We start from the raw sequence: 16,976 nt of genomic DNA, 5'->3' as shown, positions 1-16,976 counted from the left end.
TACGCAAAAAAATTTTTGAAAATCAGTTTATTTTTTCTTCCAAGAATCCTTTTGTCAGCCACATAAAAATGTTTTTACAGTACGTGGATGACCTTTTTATTATCTGGGAAGGCACAAAAAAACCAGTTTGACGAGTTTACAAAGTACTTAAACAACAATGATGTTAATATGTTTTTTACATCCGTTTATGGAGATCAGTCCTTAGAATTTTTAGACATACAGGTTGGCATACAGGATAATCAAATTGTCACCACTGGTTTTCGCAAGGAGATTGCGAACAACTCCCTATTACATTACCACAGTTCTTACCCTCGCCATGTATGCGATGATACACCGTATAGCCAGTTTCTACGCCAAAAACTAGTTAACAGCAATCCCCAACTGTACACACAACAAGCCTCTGAATTAAAAGCCAGATTGTATCAGAGTAAATATCCAAAATCTGTAGTTGAACAAGCATATGAAAGAGCTGAAAAAACGTAATCACTTCAAATTATTAAGGAAGGAATCAAAAGATACAGATGAGAACAGCAAGCGTTTTCCTTTTTTAATTTGATAATACCCCCATGAATAAAATAATTAAAAACGCCATATTTAAGAACTGGTACATACTTGAACAAGACAAAGACCTTCATATGACAGCCATAAAAAAAACTATTACTACACATGAAAAAAATATATAACCATCGGAGATTACAATAAACGTAAGAAAAATAGGAATTCACACCACTTAGTTGAACAAAACAGCTCCGTCAGGGAATTTTCCCTGCAAAAATTGCTCTTTTTGCAAACAAAAGTTAACTAAGTTCCCATTCAGACTAGGTGGCAAAAACATTTATGTGAAACAATTTATCACATGCCGCAGCACGTTAGTTTTCTATTGCATGATTTGCCCTTGTGGCTTTTATTACATAAGCAAAACAATACGACAATTATTCAAAAGTTTTAGAGAACTCTTTAAAAACTGGCAAAGGTGCTAATCGCTTGATTTCACACATGAAGGAGACACATGACTCTGACCCTTCATGTCTGAAATTTGTGAGCAGAGAACGGCTTGAGAATATACAGCACCAGTCGATGTTCATTTACTCCAGCAAGAATATAAATGGATTAGCAGATGCTGTGCTTTGGGTCCATTAGGACTCAACGAACGTAATGATTTAAGTGCCTTCTTATGAGTTGCAGAATTGTACCTTAACCCCTTAAGGTACGTCCTTGGTCCTGCTCCCGTGATATAACACGGGGTTACACGGTAACCCCGCATCATATCACGGCGGGCCCGGCGTCATAGTGAAGCCGGGACCCGCCACTAATAGCGCGCAGCGCCGATCGCGGCGCCGTGCGCTATTAACCCTTTAGCCGTGCGCTCAGAGCTGAGCCACGCAGCTAAAAGTGAAAGTAAAAGCTGCCGGTTAACTCAGTGGGCTGTTCGGGATAGCCGCGGCGAAATCGCGGGATCCCAAACAGCTTACAGGGCAGCGGGAGGGCCCCTACCTGCCTCCTCGCTGTCCGATCGCCGAATGACTGCTCAGTGCCTGAGATCCAGGCATGAGCAGTCAAGCGGCAGAATCATCGATCACTGGTTTCCTATGAGAAAACAGTGATCAATGATAAAGATCAGTGTGTGCAGTGTTATAGGTCCCATAGTGAATGAATATCATTTAACCCCTCCCCTATTAAAAGTTTGAATCACCCCCCTTTTCCCATAAAAAAAAAAAACGGTGTAAATAAAAATAAAAATAAACATATATGGTATAACCGCATGTGGAAATGTCCGAATTATAAAAATATATCGTTAATTAAACCGCTCGGTCAATGGCGTACACACAAAAAAATTCCAAAGTCCAAAATAGTGCATTTTTGGTCACATTTTATATAATTAAAAAATGTAATAAATAAGTCCTATCAATGCAAAAATGGTACCGTTAAAAACTTCAGATCACGGCGCAAATAATGAGCCCTCATACTGCCCCATACACGGAAAAATAAAAAAGTTATAGGGGTCAGAAGATGACAATTTTAAACGTATTAATTTTCCTGCATGTAGTTATGATTTTTTCCAGAAGTACGACAAAATCAAACCTATATAAGTAGGGTATCATTTTAATTGTATGGACCTACAGAATAAAGATACGGTGTCATTTTTACCGAAAAATGTACTACGTAGAAACGGAAGCCCCCAAAATTTACAAAACTGCGGGTTTTTTTTCAATTTTGTCGCACAATGATTTTTTTTCCGTTTCACCGTAGATTTTTGGGCAAAATGACTGAGTCATTACAGAGTAGAATTGGTGGCGCGAAAAATAAGCAATCATATGGATTTTTAGGTGCAAAATTGAAAGAGTTATGATTTTTTAAAGGCAAGGAGCAAAAAACGAAAATGCAAAAACGGAAAAACTATCAATGTAATCTAAGTATCTTAATTGAAATGTACAGTATGTTTTTATCCATTTCTTACTTACCTGTTAAGTTGGTGTTAGTAGTCCTCTCCCACAATCACCTCTGTCACATAGGTATTTAAGTTCACGTAGATGAAGGTGAGGCCGGAAGAAGCGTCATCTGACGTGAAACGGATGTTGTCTTGTCCTCGCACCTGTTCCACTCTCCCTCATCCCCATGATAGCGAGTCTGTACCGTATGTGATTTTGCCTTACATCTTGAGTAAATCACCGCTTCACAGAAGTCTTACCTAGTGAGTTGCCGTGTCTTCTTTATCCTCTTTGTCTGAATAACTTTTTGATTTGTGCCAAATGCCAACTTTTGCTCGACTCATTCCTCAAGAGGATCTCGGTGATAGGGAAAGGTACACAATCCTCACTTCTTCTGAAACTGTCAAACTTTGAAGTTGTTACACTTTGATAGTTATGAACGGTATGCAATCTCATGAGAAAAGGAGGGGTTAAGAGGAGTTTGTAGTTTGTAGATAGCAGAGAAGTTCAGAGCTGTGGTTTAGAATGACCTCACTAGTAGACATGTTGAAAGGAAAGAGGAAGGGGGGCCACCAGAAGCTCGAGAAACTGAAAAAGTGTGAGTGTGTATAAGGATGAATAGAAGGTATGATGGGAGTTGTAGTCCCCTCCGAAATGTCAAAACTGTGTCAGTGTTGTAAACTAAGTTGTTGAGTAGGATTGATTGCCTCATTATTGCCTAAAGAATGTTTCTTAGTGGTTTTGGATATAGTAGTTTGATTAGACAAATAACTGTATGCACTGTGTAATTGAGAAAGTTGATAAGTTAGTACAAAAGTTAATGATATTTACAAGTGATAAGACAAGTAGAAGAGGAACAGATTTTGCTAGCGGCTTGAAAAGGAGGTGTGGTTGAAAAACTAGACAAAAGAAAATGGAGACTGAAAGTTTTCATGGGAAAATATGTGATGAGTGAAGAATGGACTATTGATATTAAGGCAGTTGAAAGTTTGGAATATACTGATGGGTGATGGACAAAAGTATTCATATATAGAAGTGTTATATACAGTATTCATATACAGCAGTGTGATTCTTATTGAGAGCAATTATGATTTGATTTAGTTATAGTGTAGTCATCTGAATGTGTATAGTTAAGTAAAAGTTGTTGTTGGCTAAAAATATAATGAAAATAATAAAAAAAAATTAAGGTGATGTCTGTACATCAGTGTTGAAATGAACACTGATGTACAGACATGCATTTTGGTAGCCTTTTGATAGAATGTTGAATAAGAGATATATCATATATTGAATGAAGAGAGCCTTAGTTTCAGGGTTGAGATAACTTCCAGTTGTATGAATGGAGTTATTTGTTGTCAATGGTGAGGGTAAAAGGGAAGATGATGATGATTGTTTAGTGCTATGGAATGCAGAGGTAGGTCTCTAGGAAAGCTGTGTGATACATAATTGTTACTTTGATTTTGTGTATGTAGTTCATACAATGGTTCATAGGATGGTTCTTATGATATAAAGTACGTTGTACATGTGTGATATGTATAAATGCATCAGGCATACATGGAAAATGACCAGTGAATGTTTTCTTTGTGAAGCTGTTTGTGTTGCAATGGAAACTTTTTAGATTTGTAAAGAACAAAAGAAAATCTGTGTGGTATTAATTGAACCCATTTGATGATATTTTATTAATTTCCTAATAAATTTTGTTTTCACAGTTGCGCAGGATGGATGCCAAAAATGAGGTGTATGAGGAAATGCGATTATATTATAGGAGTAACAAGAGAAGAAGTTTGGCCAAGAAAAATAAAATAAGATCACTATTTAATTGATAAGTTTTACCTAAGCTTTTAAAATCAGCTAATGGTTTATTGGATAATAAACAATGCAAATTCAAAGTGATTTTTCCCAATTTTTGAAAGAGCTCTGTATATTTTTTATTTTATTTTTTTACATTTTTTCATGAGAATGTGTGATGGGCCCTGTGTGTTGTATATTAAATATTTGTACATGTCGGTATTGTTACATGTTTTGTGTGTATTTTATGTCTTCTTGTAAAGTGACACAGGAATCCAGTCAGTTACTAGTCATCAAAGAGTTACTGAAGACTGACCAAACCTGAGAGAAAACAAAAAGCCAGACTCAAAGGGCGATGACTAGAGGAGTAGGAGGAGAAAGGTGTGGTTTCTAGGGAGAATGACAGCCTTGGTCAACTGAAACACAAAGTCATACTAGACTTGAAGAAAATATATATCTACTCTTTAAACTCGAGTATGTTCATAATACACGTATACCCAATGTGATATACCTATACATTCTACATTGCATTTATTTGAATAACATCAATTGTGAGTTGATAACTTTATAATGATAATTCAGTGTAATATGAAGATGCTGAAAAAGAAAACCGTTCTTTGGTAGATTTGCTACTCTCAGATTTTGATTAAATTGTCTTGAACTTATGAGGTTAAAAATTCCAGAGCCATGATAAGATATGAGAGAATCCATTATTGATGCTGAGTTGTAAATGTAAGCTTGCTCCAAGTGATGCAAAGATGAAATGAATAAGATAGGATATATGGTGACCACACGCAGAATGAAGTTCTACTTCAATAAACCACTCGATCTGAGCTGTTGGTTCAGAAAGTAGAGTTGAAGATATTCACTGAGATGTGTAAGATATCTGAAGGTAAGACACAATGGGTATAGGTACACTTTTATTACTGCCCACAAGTATGGGCCTGTTGGAGTAAAAGTTTTCTTGAATTCTTGGGCAAACCAATGTAATGTAGAATCTGCAGTTTGTAATTCAAGTGTTCAAAGTCTTTGAGCTGCCAGAGAAGGTGGCCATCATACAAGTTCAGACCCACATGAAGGAAACAACCTGCAGATGCCAAGGGGACTGGATGGTGGAGAAGGCTGCCAAGGCTGCAGTGCTCCTGTCCTCCCACAGTTATGGAACAGAGTGTACAGGTGGATGGGGAGATGTGAATCTGTCTGGTTAGGTCTCTTACAGGAACCAGCAATGCATGCTGAGAGAGACCAATGGAAGAAGAAACAAGTGGTACAGGGCAAAGACGGCATCTGGAGAGTTGGTAAGAAACTGTGTGTGCCAACAGCCATGTACCCCATGGTAAAATATATGGCCCCATACACTAAGCAGAAGGGAGCTATGTTTGTAGTAATGTCTGTACATTGGGGGGCCTCAGGATTCAACAATGCAGAAAGAAGGTTTGTAAAGACTTATTTATTTGCATCTGTTATGACCTAGGTAAAACAGTAAAGGTACCTGACCAACACACTCCACAATCATCTTACCTGTTTCAGAGACTATGAGTAGACTTCATCAAAATTCCTAAGGTGGACCAATATAAGTATGTCCTTGTCTGATTGTGCTGATTCCCTAACCATATATACAGTAAAGAATATAACTAAGAACTTTTCGTAAGTTAAAATTATGTAATCATTATCCATTTCCTTAAATCCATGATTGAGTGCCCGGAAACAAGTGAGGAAAGATAAGTCTAGGATATGATGATCCCATATAGATGTATCTAAGATATATTCTCTGATAACTATTAAATATATCTTTACATAATTTTGTCCTTGTAAAGAAACACATGAGAGGGACCTTGGAACCCCGATTCGAGGGTCCATACGAGGTGCTTCAAACAAGACCCACGTCGGTGAAGGTGGAAGGAAGATCAACATGGATACACGCCTCACATTGCAAGAACGTCCACGTACCATGATCCTGATGTATATCCTTTCCTATATAAGTAGGGTGCTAACCCAACAGTACAATACAGTACAACAATACTGGTCCAAACGGTAAGGCTACAAAGGCCATAAAGAAATTAGAGGATTTGTCTGTAGACTTGAAGAAGAACTCAGGAATAAGTGACCACTGGGATCAATATTTTTCATGGTAAGGAGACTGGAAAAATGACTTTTGCAAGTAGTTATCATATTGGCAATCCTTATTGTCATGGGAATAACAATTGGCTGTTGTGTGGTCCCTTGTGTAAAGAAAACAATCACCTCCACTGTAGAAGCAGCCATACTAACAAGAGCAAAGTACATGGATATTGCCCCTATTGAGACAACCTACCTAGATTTAATCCATAAATCAGACCATAGTATAACCGAGACAATCCCCCCAATGAGAACAACAATATGGTACCAAAATGGCTCAATGGAAATGTCAACAGAGTAGGGCTAGTTCAGGAGTCCCAGGTGAAGGATAAGTCTGGGTACAAAGGGGGGTGGTTCATAAGGGGCCACTCATGTCAAACCACTTAAGCATCCTATACCCCTTTTCCACCTGAACCTGAGACTGTAAGGCAGAACACATCATAGGGAAAGATGGCGGGTAACAATGTTTTTAGAGGGAACTGTTGCAGAGAAACATTATTACCCGTATCCAATATATCAGCTTATGCTAGTTACTAAGATGGAGCCTGCTTTTGGAACTATATATAGAAGCAAGGTGAAACAGAGGAAAATTACCAGCTTATACAAGTAACTGAAGACTGTGCTTGGGATCAGAACAGCGCCTGACGCAAGAAGTTGAAGAAAAAGAAGTTAATATCAATGCTAGGAAAATGTTAGGAAAGAAGGCACATGAAATATGATTAATAAGATGCTTTTGCCTTATATGAACGTATATATACCTAAGTAACCAATCAAAATATAACACTATGATTTAGATGTGATAACCAACCTCCCCTTTTTGATAACTGTATAAAACAATGTATTGCCGTATAATAAACAGAACTCCTTGGGAGAACTCCCTAGCCAGTGTGTGCAAAACCTTTGCTAAGAAGGAGATTTATACCAACTCTTTGGCATTCATTCCTGGTATGGACAGCGGCAGTCACTTACATTCAAGGCCAAACCAGAAGCCACTCCTTAACACCAGTACTTATTAGCAGCTGTATGCTACAGAGGAAATTCTTTTCTTTTTAAATTTATTTTTTGTGTTGTCCATAGTGCTCTCTGCTGACACTTCTGTCTGTGTCAGGAACTGTCCAGAGCAGCATAGGTTTGTTATGGGGATTTTCTCCTACTCTGGACAGTTCCTGATACAGGCATTAGGTGTCAGCAGAGAGCACTGTGGACAAGATAAAAATGAAATTCAAAAAGAAAAGAATTACCTCTGTAACATACAGCTGCTTTCAAGTACTGGAAAGACAAATATTTTTTAATTGAATTAATTTACTAATCTGTTTAACTTTCTGGCACCTGTTGATTTAAAAAAAAAATGTTTTCCACCAGAGTACCCCTTTAAGGCCAAAACGTGTTGTGTCCTTAACCTTTTAAGAACCCAGGACGTACAAGGATGTCCCCGCACCCTGGGCTTTAAGGACTCAGGACGTCCCCGTACGTCCTGGCGTTTTCCGGTCCCTGCCGCGAGCCGGGCAGAGATCTGAAGCGGATGCCTGCTGAACTGCTTCAGCAGGCATTCAGGGCAAACGCGGAGGGGGGCCATGTCGGGAAATCGCCCCTGCGATCTGCGGCATTACCGGGCTGATCGAGTCTCTGGAACCCGACCACCCGGTAATTTTGCATGATCTCGGTTGTCACAGACAGCCAGGACCATGCTGAAGTATAAGAGCGAGGTGGCAAGCCTGCCACCTCCTCCTATCCCCTGCGATTCCTCGGTTAGCTAACCGACCAATCGCAGGGGGGGGGTTACTTCCTCCCGCCCTGCCCGGCCCCTGGAAGTCCGGAGAGAATGGGAGGAAGACCGGAGGGGGGACAGGGTAGTGCTGGGGCCTGGCCCCGGTACTTACCTCGTCCCTGAAGACCTGGATCCCGGCGGCCGTGGCAACAGGTGAGTAGATCTTCAGCGGCGTTGCAGGACATTTGCAGCAGTCCAGACCGCCGTAAAACGATCTGGACTGCTCCAACTGGTCCCCTTACACTACAACTCCCAGCATGCCCAGACAGCCCTTGGTGTCTGGGCATGCTGGGAGTTGCAGTTTTGTAACATCTGGAGGTCCACAGTTTGGAGACCACTGTGCCCTTCCAGATGTTGCAAAACTACACATCCTCAGCATGCCCTTCTTGTCCAGGCATGCTGAGAGTTGTAGTTCTGTAACATCTGGCCCTTTAGATGTTGCAGAACTACAACTCCCAGCATGCCTGGACAGTTTTGGCATACTGGGAGTTGTAGTTTTGCAACATATGTAAGGGCACAGATTGGGAACCACTGTATTAGTGGTCTGCAAACTGTAGTCCTCCAGATATTGCAAAACTACAACTCCAAGCATGCTGGGAGTTGTAGTTCAGCAACATCTGGCTCTAAAGATGTTGCTGAACTACTACTTCCAGCATGCCTGAGAATGTTTGGGAGTAGTGGTTTTGCAACAACGGGAGGCACACTGGTTGGGAAACATTGTCTGTTTCCTAACTCAGTGTTTCCCAACCCGTGTGCCTCCAGCTGTTGCAAAACTACAACTACCAGCATGCACTGATAGACTGTGCATGCTGGGAGTTGTAGTTTTGCAACAGCTGGAGGTCCCCCCCCCCCCTGTGAATGTACAGAGTACATTCACATGGGCAGGGGGCTTACAGTGAGTATGAGGCTGCAAGTTTGCGATGCAGCAAATTTTGTGCGGCAGCTCAAACTCGCAGCGGGAAACTACATATACACATACCCCTACACAGCCCCCCTCCCCAATAAAAATGAAAAAATCTGGTACGCCACTGTTTCCAAAATGGAGCCTCCAGCTGTTGCAAAACAACAACTCCCAGTATTGCCGGACAGCCATTGACTGTCCAAGCATGCTGGGAGTTTTGAAACAGCTGGAGGCACCCTGTTTGGGAATCACTGGCATAGAATACCCCTATGTCCACCCCTATGCAAATCCCTAATTCTGGCCTCAAATGCACATAGCGCTCTCTCATTTCGGAGCCCTGTCGTATTTCAAGGCAACAGTTTAGGGCCACATATGGGGTATCGCCGTACTCGGGAGAAATTGCCTAACAAATTTTGGGGGGCTTTTTCTCCTTTCACCCCTTATGAAAAGCACACATTTCTCAATATTAAAAATTATAATTTACCTATTTTTTATTATCTACCCAAATTACATAAATGTTTAACCAATCCCCCTGGTAGACCTATTATTTCAGGTATTGGTTCGATTACTGCAAACCTTTCTCACTTTATAGATCTATTTCTTCAACCCTTTGTTTTACAATTACCTTCTTATCTGAGAGATTCAGCCCAACTTATTTCTGAATTACATGCTCTATCCCTACCCCCTTATTATAGTTTTCTTACCCTGGACGTGTGCTCCCTTTATTCTAACATCTCCACTGATTTAGGTGTTCCTGCAATTAAACATTTTTTACAAGAGGACCCTTCACTTAACCCCAGTCAGTCAGAATTTTTACTGGAGTCTATTAGATTTATTCTTCTCAATAATGTTTTTGAATTCAATCATACTATTTATCGGCAGAATAGGGGCTGTGCCATGGGGACTCGATTCGCCCCTAGTTACGCTAATTTGTTCATGGGGCGATTCGAGTCCCTTGTCATGGCACAGTCCCTGTATTTTAAGTCCGTTTTTTTCTTTCGTCGTTATATAGACGACCTTTTTTTGATCTAGGTAGGTACCAAACATGAAGCGGACCTCTTTGTACAAGAGTTGAACACTAACACATGGGGTATAAAATTTACCATGCATTATGCAGAAAATTCCATCCAATTTTTAGACCTTGACATTCATAAAACAGTCGATGGCACTATTTCTACAAAAACTTTTTTCAAATCTGTCGATATTAACAGTTTTTTACAGTTCGACAGTGCACATTATCCAAGCTGGCTAAGAGGGGTGCCATTCGGCCAATATTTACGAATTCATAGAAATTGCACCTCTGATTCTGATTTTATCTCTCAAGCTGAGGTTTTAAAACAACGCTTTATACAAAAGGGCTATCCTAAATCGCTTCTTACTAAGGCATATATGAAGGTGAAAGATAAAAAAACAATCTGATTTGGTTACATCTATTTCTAAAAAATCCAGTTCTAATCAGCTTCATAACCCCTTTAGATACAATTTTGTTACGAATTTCAATATTGAGGCATCTAATATTAGAAAAATATTAACTAAAAATTGGCCCATTATTCAAAATGATAAAATTCTAAACCAATTAATTCCCCCAGTCCCTAATGTCACCTACAGACGTTCCAAAAACCTCAGCAATTTATTAGCCCCCAGCAGATTTTCCGAATATCGTACACCACAGAATTCCTGTTCTATTAAACCATATTGTTTTCCTTGTAAAAAAAGTCGCTGCCTCTGTTGTGAATGGATCATCCAAACTGATACTTTTTCTTCCTTTTTTACACAACAAACATTTAAAATTAAGGATTCACTAAATTGCGACACCACTTTTGCTATCTATTTATTAACCTGTGGTTGCGATCGCCAATACGTTGGCCGTACCACACAAACGGTGCGCTCCAGGATGAACAAACACAGATGGAACATAAAACATGGTTTTTTGTTGCATAGTCTTTCCCGTCACTTCACTCTTTATCATCAAAAAAACACTGAAACTTTAAAATTAATTATTTTAGAAACTATCCCCATTCATTTACCTAATAGAATACAAAGACTGAACAATCGCGAATCCTTTTGGATTCACAAACTACATACTTTGCACCCTCAAGGTTTTAATGAATGTATTGATACAGTGAAATAATTTGATAATTTGGGATTTAAAAAATTTCCCATCTTTCCATATGGATTAATTTCGAAAATAATATACCTTGATTTTTTCTTTGTTCCTTCTGTACTGTTCACCCTGGAGCGCCCCACGGTGTATTGATTTATTCCTTATGTTTTATTATCTAAGTTTTGTTTATTTTCCTTTCTTTTTTACATATAAACATCTTTGTATTTTTAATTTATTTATTGTTTGTTAATCTGGATTCTTGTACGAATATTCACACCCTGCGTTTTCGCCGGTTGCTGTATTCAATACCGCATTAGTTAATTGAGTTCATTTTATTCTCTAAGTAGTGTTCATACATTTCCTTTTTGATCAGTTGCGGTTTGGTTTATCGCACTGTCATTTATTTTTTACTATTTTATTTTTTAATAAGGTAGCGATATACAATTAAATAATAATTTTTCTATCTCTTGAATCAATTGACATGACTCTTTATATCATATATATTTTTTGAAATAATATCCAACTTGTGTTGTTGAATGCCGCACCGGCGATTTAGCGGTGCGATTTCTTGAGTCGCTTGTGGTGTTACATTCACATCACATGCGATAATCATAATTATATTATATTATATATATTTATATACATATGTTTATAGGATTGCATTGTGCTTTCATATTGCTGTCTTATTACTATTTTTGTGATTTCTGTTTATATTTATTTATATATTTTTTCCATACATTGTTATATGGATATGTAATTCTATGTAACAACTCTTTTCAAAAAGCACTCTAATGGTTAATTCCTGGAGGTATATATACCTGTTACCAGCCTGCCCTTGTCATGCCTGATGAAGCTGCGCATGCGCAGCGAAACGCGTTGCATCCAATAAATCCATTGATTTTACTTGGCTGTCTGATGGTTCCTCTCTGCGCCAGACAAACTCCTGACTCCCTGGTCATTCGCTTTTGATTCTACCCTTATGAAAAGGTGAAGTTGGGGTCTAAACCAGCATGTTAGTGTAAAAAAATACATTTTTTACATTAACATGCTGGTGTTGCCCTATACTTTTCATTTTGACAAGAAGTAAAAGGGAAAAAAGACCCCCAAAATTTGTAATGCAATTTCTCCCGACTATGGAGATACCCCATATGTGGGCGTAAAGGGCTCTGGGGGTGCACAACAAGGCCCAGAAGGGAGAGTGCACCATGTACATTTGAGGTGATTTGCACAGGGGTGGCTGATTGTTACAGCGGTTTTGACAAACGCAAAAAAAACAAAACCCCACATGTGACCCCATTTCGGAAACTACACCCCTCACGGAATGTAATGAGGGGTGCAGTGAGAATTTGCACCCCACTGGTGTCTGACAGATCTTTGAAACAGTGGGCTGTGCAAATTAAAAATTTTGTACAGCTCACTGTTCCAAAGATCTGACAGACACCAGTGGGGGTAAATGCTCACTGTACCCCTTGTTACGTTCCTCAAGGGTCTAGTTTCCAAAATGGTATGCCATGTGGGGGTTATTTTGCTGTCCTGGCACCATAGGGGCTTCCTAAATGCGACATGCCCCCGATTAAAATTTGCTCTCAAAAAGCCAAATATGACTCCTTCTCTTCTGAGCATTGTAGTTCGCCTGTAGTGCACTTCAGGTCAATTTATGGGGTACCTCAATACACAGAAGAGATGGGGTTACAAATTTTGGGGGTATTTTCTGCTATTAACCCTTGCAAAAATGCAATTTCCTTGTTACGTTCCTCAAGGGGTCTAGTTTCCAAAATGGTATGGCATGTGTTTTTTTTTTTTTTTGCTGTTATGGCACCATATGGGCTTCCTAAATGCAACATGCCCCCCAAAAACCATTTCAAAAAAACGTACTCTCCAAAATCCCCTTGTTGCTCTTTCGCTTCTGAGCCCTCTACTGCTCCCGCCGAACACTTTACATAGACATATGAGGTATGTGCTTACTCGAGAGAAATTGGGCTACAAAGATAAGTGTAAATTTTCTCCTTTTACCCCTTGTAAAAATTCAAAAATTGGGTCTACAAGAACATGCGAGTGTAAAAAATGAAGATTGAGAATTTTCTCCTTCACTTTGCTGCTATTTCTGTGAAACACCTAAAGGGTTAAAATGCTGACTAAATGTCATTTTGCATACTTTGGGGGTGCAGTTTTTTTATAATGGGTTCATTTGTGGGGTATCTAAGATGAAGACCCTTCAAATTCACTTCAAACCTGAACTGGTGCCTGAAAAATAGTGAGTTTGGAAATTTTGTGAAAAATTGGAATATTGCTGCTGAACTTTGAAGCCCTCTGGTGTCTTCCAAAAGTAAAAACACGTCAATTTTATGATGCAAACATAAAGTGGACATATTGTATATGTGAATAAAAAAAATGATTTGGAAAATCCATTTTCCTTACAAGCAGAGAGCTTCAAAGTTAGAAAAATGCTAAATTTTCAAATTTTTCATCAAATTTTGGGATTTTTCACCAAGAAAGGATGCAAGTTACCACTAAATGTTACCACTATGTTAAAGTAGAATATGTCATGAAAAGACAATCTCGGAATCAGAATGATAACTAAAAGCATTCCAGAGTTATTAATGTTTAAAGTGACAGTGGTCAGATGTGCAAAAAATGGCTGGGTCCTAAAGGGGTTAAGGCAATAAATCATCCCCTTAATCCCAAATTCCATGACTTTTTTAAATTGTCGCACAAAAAGTTGCAAATCAACACAACAACAGGCATGGCTTAGAAAACTGCCTTTGGAAAGCACTTTCAAAAAGTCAAAAAATTTTTACCCAGTTGTGAAAGCAATTTTTGCTACTTTGTGCAACTGCATAAAAAGTCAGAATTGTACACAAAGACGTTCGTAACTGGATGAATACAAAATGTGTATTGAAGTGATTTACAGTTTTTTGCTTATGTGCATAAAATGGATTGACCCTCTCTGATGGTATGATAAACAGGTCACACATACAAAACTAAAGTAAAAAAAAAAAAAAAAAAACAGACCACAGAAATCACTTTCCAAAGAAAACAATTATAAATGTCCCCCAGTGTATATGTATGGGTTTTCAATAACTGCTTCAGCCTAATTTACATTTGAAGAACAAGCTATTAAAATAATTTTTTTTTTAAAAGGAATAAAGTTTACACATATTCAGATTTTAGGTTACCCTATTTAAATCCCTCAAATCTCTTAAAAATTTGGTAGAAAATGTACTATTTAGCAAATTGGTGAATATGATCTTGCTTCATCTTAACAGCCCCTGTATTATTCATTCTAGAATTATAGAAAAAATGGACAAACAAGGAACATGCAATATACGGTAAGTAACTCAATGATTGCTGATACTGTATTTCACCTCGAGGCTGATTTACAAAGTAGCAACATGGTAGTGAGCAGTTCTATAATAGATCTTTTTGGCATCAAAGAGAAGTGTGTTAAAAGGCCTCTTTATTGGATGCATCAATCAGTACAAGGAAAACCTCCAGGAAAAAACATTAAATGTTAAACTGCCCTATTCATCAGTTTATGAGGGTAAATATTAGTTTGTCTCTCCTGCAGATTTTCTTGCACTAAGTAAATTGCCAAATTGACTCAGAAAGGAAGAAGTTTGAGTGTACTACTTTACAGCAAATGTTCTAAATGTCAGAAATATGGAAAACCTCATGCATTTCAAGCATTTTAATAGCTTTTTTGGCAAGTGCTTTTCATGTAGATTTTTTGATTGTTAAAACATCTGTTACATGTTTTTGGCATCACTTTTCTCAAGTCTTATAGGGAAACCTACGGGAAAAAATGCCATACCCAGAGCATGCTGTGCTTTAAAATAAATAAATATATAATTTTAGAGGTGTATCTAGCAGAACATAACAAATATCGTAGCTGTTTTCCTCTGGCAAATGTGCCCCTCTTGTCCATAGTATGTGTATGGATTTACAGCTCAGTTGCATTGAAGTGATTGGAGATGAGTTGAAATACCATACATGACCTGAGAACTGGTAAGGCACTGTTTAACCCCTTAAGGACTCAGCCCATTTGGGCCTTAAGAACTCAGACAATTACATTTTTATGTTTTCGTTTTTTTTCCCTCCTTGCCTTAAAAAAATCACAACTCTTTTATATTTTAATCGACAGACTAGTATGAGGGCTTGTTTTTTGTGCGACCAGTTGTCTGTTGTAATGCCATCACTCACTTTACCATAAAATGTATGGTGCAACCAAAAAATACTATTTGTGTGTGGAAATTAAAAAGAAAACCGCAATTTTGCTAATTTTGGAAGGTTTTGTTTTCACGCCGTACAATTTACGGTAAAAATTACATGTATTCTTTATTCTTTGGGTCAATACGATTAAAATGATACCCATGATAATATACTTTTCTATTACTGTTGCGCTTTAAAAAAAATCACTATTTAACCAAATTTGTATGTTTTAAATCCCCCTATTTTGAGGACCTATAACTTTTTCATTTTTCCGTATAAGTGGCGGTATGTCCACAGAACAGAGCAGAAGACCCCGGGAGACGGCTGGAGCAAGGTGAGGGGACCTCCGGTCGCCATGCTGGATGATCGGATCGCCGCGGCAGCGCTTCGGGCGACCCGATCATCCATTCAAAGTACCGCAATGCTGCAGATGCCGTGATCTGTATTGATCACGGCATTTGACGGACGGATGTCCGCCATTATGGGCGGGTCCCTGGCTGCTATCAGCAGCCGGGACCTGCGGCGCATGACACGAGCATCGCTCCGATGCTCGGGGTTATGCATAGGACGTAAATCTACGTCATGGTGCGTTAAGTATCAGCTCACCAGGACGTACATTTACGTCCTGCGTTGTTATGGGGTTAAGAAGGCACCTATATTTTGCTATATCCAGGATCCCCACATATTTCCTATATCCAGGATAACCGCTTTAAATGTGAGATACAAAAACTTTTTAAAATACATTATCCTATCTAATACACTTCATAAGCAAATTGTATTTCCTTTTTATAGAAATCATGGCTTATAAAATCAAGGCTTTGTCCAAGCTGAAGCACAGGCATGGACATAGTCCAGTGGCATACATCAGTTGTCAGGCACAGTTTCCCTCTGGCGTGCATCGGAGGGAAACTGATGCTAGAACTGATCCCATTCATTTCAATGGGACAGTTCACAATCATCCAGCATCTCAATTTTGATGCCTGATGGTTGGACACGCCAAAGTGCACCAGACTGGAAAATGCAGCAAGCATAAACAATGGATGCCAGATGTCATACAACTGATGACAACTTGTCATCAGTTGTGGCATCAGTTGCGTAGAGATATAGGCTGAGTTCACCTATGCTGGATGCCGGACGTATGTGAACCTAGCCTAAGTGGGGGTGGGCTGGCACTCCTCTGTGTTCTCTCCTGTCTGATAGGATTCCTCTGTGCTCTCTTCTCTGTCTGATAGGACTCGTCTGTGCTCTCTCCGATCTGATAGCACTCCTCTGTGCTATCTCCTGTCTGATAGTACTCTTCTGTGCTCTCTCTTGTTTGATGGCACTCCTCTGTGCTCTCTCCTGTCTGATGGCACTCCTCTGTGCTCTCTCCTGTCTGGTAGCACTCCTCTGTGCTCTCTCCTGTTTGATTTATCAACCTATAGATCCCTATGAATAGGAATCCAAAAAATCCCTAATTTCCCATATATATATTTTCTTTATGGTGAACCCACAAGCTTTATTAAGGTAATTGTGCATAAACATATAATGAAGACTCACGTGGATTAAAAATTGAAGCGGAGCGGTAGCTTAGCATTTAAACTAGTATCTATATACTGTACATCAGGCCAGTGTACTCCAGCCTATTCTGATTGGCTATACTGAAGTGGAGATGCCCGGCAT

Source organism: Hyla sarda, chromosome 10 (genome assembly GCF_029499605.1).
Source record: "Hyla sarda isolate aHylSar1 chromosome 10, aHylSar1.hap1, whole genome shotgun sequence".
In the NCBI taxonomy this organism is placed as follows: domain Eukaryota; kingdom Metazoa; phylum Chordata; class Amphibia; order Anura; family Hylidae; genus Hyla; species Hyla sarda.
This window is presented reverse-complemented; position numbering follows the sequence as displayed.